Below are 5,549 nucleotides of genomic sequence, written 5' to 3'. Positions count from 1 at the left end.
GGCGGGCGATGTGGATTACACATGCCCCTGTCTCAGCTTTGCGAATGTGATATATGGCATATGTGGTGAGATATAGGGTTATTTGTGGAAAACACAGTGAGGCAGAGGTGACAAGACTTACGGTGTGAAGTTGGGATAAAGTTTTGCGACCAAGGATTATTGGATCTGCCGGCGGACGGTGTGGCTGCAATTTTCCTACCAGCTGATGAACCATCGGTGGAGTTCGTAAGCGTAGAGCCACATATTTGTAAGGTACGGGCCACCGTATTGGGGAGATGAGAGAGGTTGCTGCAGCTGTCTGAACTGTGACTTGGAACATGAAACCCACAGGCACCGAGATGGTCTAAAAGGTGCTTGAGGTATCTTTAATCTTTGTAGCTGGCTCTGAATTTCTTGAGAATGCTTGAATGAAATTGCAATATGCATAGATCTATCGACGTAGTGAAGTTCGTATGGGAACATTGACATAAGTAGAATCATGTTAATATGTGAACACACTGTTCATTGCAGAAATCAGTAGATGGTTGATCGATCTAAGAAAATGTGCCCAATTTAATCTGGTGCATACACAATTGCCTACTATGCCAAGTAGTTGAGATGAAGTATATTATTTTGTTTGTGGAAAAGACAATGCGTTGAGTTGTAGGATACATGTTGTAAAATATGTGTTATTTAACAGTAAAATGTAGAAATGGCTGCTCCCTAGAGGTCGACCTGATCCTTCGTTGCAAAACTAGCTTTATGTGTATGTTCATTCTGGCCGGGTGTCACACTTGTGGCATACCAATACAATTGCTCATAATTTTGTTAACTCCTGCCCATTACATGAATTTGCTGATGAATTCAATTGGTAGGATACAGGTTATAAAATTTGTGTGTTTTAGTTCAACAGGAAAATCTAGAAACGGATGCACCCCGATGCACACTGATCCTTTGTCGCAAAATTTTGTGCATGTGTATGTTATTTCTAGGTGGTGATCTACCAATAAATTAATGTCTGGTAATTAAGCACATAAACTAAGCACTCTCTACAATAGACTGAAAAGAACACTACAAACACCCTCGCATTATCTGTAACAGATAAATTAAGTGTGCACAAGTTTAGCAGCTCATCAGATAAGCAATACTTTTTTGAAATGTACTGTTCTGCAAATACAACTATAAAGAATCATCATAAACACAGTCAGGATTTTTTGACTCCTAGTCTGCAGCATAACATAATTGGACAATCCTTTTGGGGTAGTGCTTAGGTAAGATATTAGGTCCACCTTCAGATAATTAGACTGCACTATTTTGTTCTTTCAAATTGTGAATTGATGATCATATATCTTAAGACATCTCGATGGTGGTGTTTCTGGTAGACGTTTTTGGATTAACGGGTGTTGTTTTGGAGGAGATGAATGAGATGTATGTTCATGCCTCCCGGGGAGCATCAGGCATGATGGTGCAGATATGCCTGTAGTGGTCAGGGCCGATGTTTGAGCCCTAGCAAACATTCCATCGGTAAAACAGGAAGATGTTGATGTCGTTGCGCACTGTGTGGAGCCGATAGGTCACATGCATCTAGATGGTCAACTTGCTCGGAAACTTGCAAAGATTGATGTGGAATGGGAGTGTAGGAAAAATGATTGATTTAATTTTTGTTTACTAGTTTCGTATATGTAGAAGCAATTTGTAATTGAGATTATTTTTTGTGCACTTTTGCAGTTGAGATGGAGGTAGTATCCCGTCCACTGGCTTTGAATGTCGGTATGGGTTTTGTTCACTAGGTTATTGACATCTCTGACGATGAAAGCAACAATGAAGTTGATATGGAAGAATTCTCTAATGATCCTGAGCACGCAAAACTGGTTGAGACGATAAAAGATGAGGGAGCAAGAGTTGAAAGATGCAAATATCGCGAAGATGCATTAAGAAATGTATGATCAAAACAAAAGTCCATGAGAAGAAGATCGTGAGGTCACAATGATGATTCAAAAACTGTATGATCAAAAGGGTAAGTTTGCCCGAAGGTAGAGATGAGGTGGTACAAAACATGTTAGTCATGTATTAGACACGAATAAACTAAGGGATTTACATTTTGCTGCAGCCAATGAAGGTGAGACCACCAATGTGACGGCGAACCGAAACCTTACTCAGGAGGTCAAAACGATGGGTGTAGATCGAATCCCCATGGAGGGCATTCATAGAGGTATGATAGTAAACAAAGTACATTACAAATTGACCATATCATGCATGTTGTTGCCAAAAAATTCAGGTAAAAATAGTTCCTCAAATAAGAATTATGCTAAGACTGATTTAGCTGATCTGTCAGGTGTAGATGCGGCTGTCCAGGTTGATGAAAATGGCAATGAGAGTTTATGAGGTCCCAGCGAGATCTCTGGTCCAAAGACGAAGCTGGATGCACAGATAGAGGGTGCTGCAATCTGTGCGGGTGGGATAGGCCATGGCGACTAAGCTCCGGCAGGTACGTCTCACGGGATATCATGAGTCCACAAAGTCTGTCCGGCGAACATGGGATAAACCATGATTAGTCCAGGGGCAGAAAGGAATTTTTTTGTGGGTGGAGCTGAAATCTTACATCTTTGTTGACTCGTAGAACCTGACTTCGGCCCTGGAGATGAAGGTGATGACCTTCCTGCCATAGTCGGGACAAGGGATGAGCAAGAGGAGGAAGTCATGGTCGCTGTTCTGGTTTCTTGTGGCGCGGCTAGGGAGGATAAAAAGAGAAGAGGAAGAAGAATCTAGAGGATGATGGAGGGGTGGCTCGTGACATGCGCAGTAAATGGATTAGGTGGTGTGGACCGCTATTGTTAGTGCCAGTATGGCTGAGCCGTGGCCCATAGCTGACCTGACCATATGAGCTGATTAGGGTGGGACGACGGTCTTGGCATTTACTGTAATTGGCAGGTGGGCCCTCAAGTGAAATAGCTTAGATATACTATTCAGAATACATATGCCTATACATAGGACTTCGTGAATCTTAGTGCTAGTGGACGAATAAGATATAGTGTGCATCTGAGCTCTATCTTAGAATAGCACTTTCCTTTTCTTCTCTTCTTCTACGTGCGCATACTTGGACAGCGTGTTTGGTTTGGGATTTAAAGATTAGGAATGGGAGTTGAAGGTATGTGAGACCAAAAATCCCTTAATTGGATCAGGAACATGGGAATTAAAGCTATTCATAGTGGGGTGTATCATATACTAGTATCACGCATATGATATTAGTGATGATACTGTCTTCATAGTGCATAGTATCATAGTGTAGTATCATATATGATCTTATTTATTGACATGTGCGACAAATAGTAGCATAGCATTAATTATGATACGATATCTACCTATGTTACTCTAACCTCCTCTCACTTCTTTAACTATCCGCCACATAAACATTTTTGTTAGTCCCAAGTGCATGATACCGGCTAAGATACCGCCACTATAGCTAGCCTACGAGGGAAAGGGGAAGAGGATTAAAGGGCCTAACTCCCTTAGATCTCTTCCCTGGGGGACCCCTGGTAATTGAAGCAAGGATTGGGAACTGAGAGAAGAAAATAATGATTCAGTTTAATGGTTACATGCGCAAGCGAATGGGGTGTCATCGAAAGTTTCCTATTCCGCCTAATCCTACCAACCAAAGAGGGGTAGTTAAGTCCGTCTTAAATTCCCTAGTCTAATTTCCTTCACATGCCAATCAAAGGAATGGGATTTAATATCAATTTCCCATGATAATCCCTCTAGAAGAGTAAAATTCATCAGCGTTCCTTGAACTTGCGCCGCGAGGTCACTTTGGTCATTGTATATAGGAACTTGCGCAATATGGTCAGTCTCTACATGTGACATGAAAATATGGTCACTGTGCGCCGTAAACTGATACTTGACCACCTGTTGACCACCTGGGGATTAGTCCGCGCGCCAGGTGTCACCTAGAGAAGCGATGCGATGACATATTTGCAGACCCCCACATTGCATGAAAGAAGCCCAACGCCCTCCCATGTCTCTTCCTTGGTGGAAGTGATCAAACCGGTAGAGAAGGAGATGGAGGTGGTCAGTGGCATGGTGCTCGCAGACCAATTCCGTCGCCGTGTCCGCATGAGTGGGTGCGGAGCAGATTCTCCTCATCGTGGTGAAGAGGACGTGCTGCCGCCATGTCTCCTGCGCGTCACCTGGACAGAGCCCCTGCCCCCAGTTATAGTAAGTTCAGATTTCCGCTCTTAATCTCATTCTTTCTTGTCCATTCGAATTTGAGACCGCTAGCATTGTGTTCGCCTATAGTATGTGGTACTATTTGTCTCTTTTATGCAGATTTAGGTTTAGAGTTTTTCGAACCGGGTTGGGGGTTTCTAGTAGGGTTTTAGGTTTGGTTCGAATGGTTCAAATTTTTGGTTCTGCATGAATTCGTGTTTGTAACGTACTACACTATGATTATGTACCCATATGTGCACCTTTTCTTGTAATAGGTTTAGATTTTGAGCTAGGGTTTTTGGAGAAAATTGGGGGGAGGGGTTTGGTAGTTTGTACTGTTCTGTTCGAAAATGGACTTTTTTCTAGTCATTTTTGAAGGAATCAATTGTTCTTTGTTGTTGGAGGACTAAGAAGTGAGTTTATAGTGTAGTTTCATCATGGTGTTTTTTCATGGGTGAAGGAAGCAATAGGGCCTATGTTGATGGACATCAAGTTTGGATGATAGTTTAGATAAGCTCACCTGGTCTCCAATAATGGTGGAGTATTTAGTAGAAGAGATAGGCTGGGAGATGGCAGGTAGGTTGAAGGCATATTATTAGATCCAATACTTGACATTAGTAGGAATGCTCTGATATTGATTAGTAGTCACTACTAGGGAAAACCTTATACACAGAATCTTAGCAGCAACGCGGCATAAAAAGAGGCACTGCTGCTAATTAGTAGCAGCGCGGTTACAGAAAGCGCGCTACTGGTGCAAATCTAGCAGTAGTGCGTGATGTTTAAACCGCGCTGCTACAAAAATCCACCGACAGTACACAACGACCTAAGTTTACCAGTAGCGCGGCGTCAGGAAGCGCGCTGCTGCTAATGCCATAGTAGTAGCGCTCTTTTTAGTCACGTCGCTGCTAATAATTTTGAAATTGTCCACACGGTTGGCCCGTTTAGCAGTAGCGCATGATAGGAAAGCGCGCTGCTGCTACGCTCTTAGCAGCAGCGCACTTTTGCTCCCTTGCTACTGCTAAGACGCAGCACCCACCACCTCTTTCCACCTCCCCCTCCCCATCTCCTCTCCTCCCTTTCCCCTGCCTCCCACATCCTCCCTCTCTCACTCTTCTTCCTCAATACCTCTCCCCCCATTACTCTCCCTCTTCTACCTACCTTTCTCTCTCTTCATTACTCCTAGCTATAACTACACGACCTCCATTAATGCATCTCCTTTCTCTTTTTCCTTCCCCCTCCACTAGTTGAAGTTGTCTCCTCCCAAATTAGGTAGCTTAGTAGATGTAGCATTTAGTTAAGTGACCTATTTGCCCCTAACTAGATCTATCTTTGTCAAGAAGAGCTTTGTGCACTTTTGATCTCCCTAC

The 5,549-nt window shown here is 43.1% G+C and overlaps 1 long non-coding RNA gene across 1 annotated transcript; it reads right to left on the bottom strand.

Moving 5' to 3' along the window:
• Positions 1 to 2,220: 2,220 nt before the first annotated feature.
• LOC125548328 lies at positions 2,221 to 2,761 on the bottom strand. The gene is made up of 2 exons (XR_007301005.1): positions 2,582 to 2,761; positions 2,221 to 2,501 (listed from the first exon to the last, which is right to left on the bottom strand). It is a non-coding gene; the product is annotated as an uncharacterized LOC125548328 (long non-coding RNA).
• Between the last annotated feature and the right edge of the window lie 2,788 nt (positions 2,762 to 5,549).

This window comes from Triticum urartu, chromosome 3, assembly GCF_003073215.2.
Source record: "Triticum urartu cultivar G1812 chromosome 3, Tu2.1, whole genome shotgun sequence".
Taxonomy (NCBI): domain Eukaryota; kingdom Viridiplantae; phylum Streptophyta; class Magnoliopsida; order Poales; family Poaceae; genus Triticum; species Triticum urartu.
The sequence above is the reverse complement of the archived record's forward strand: the minus strand, read 5'-3'. Positions and strand labels throughout refer to the sequence as shown.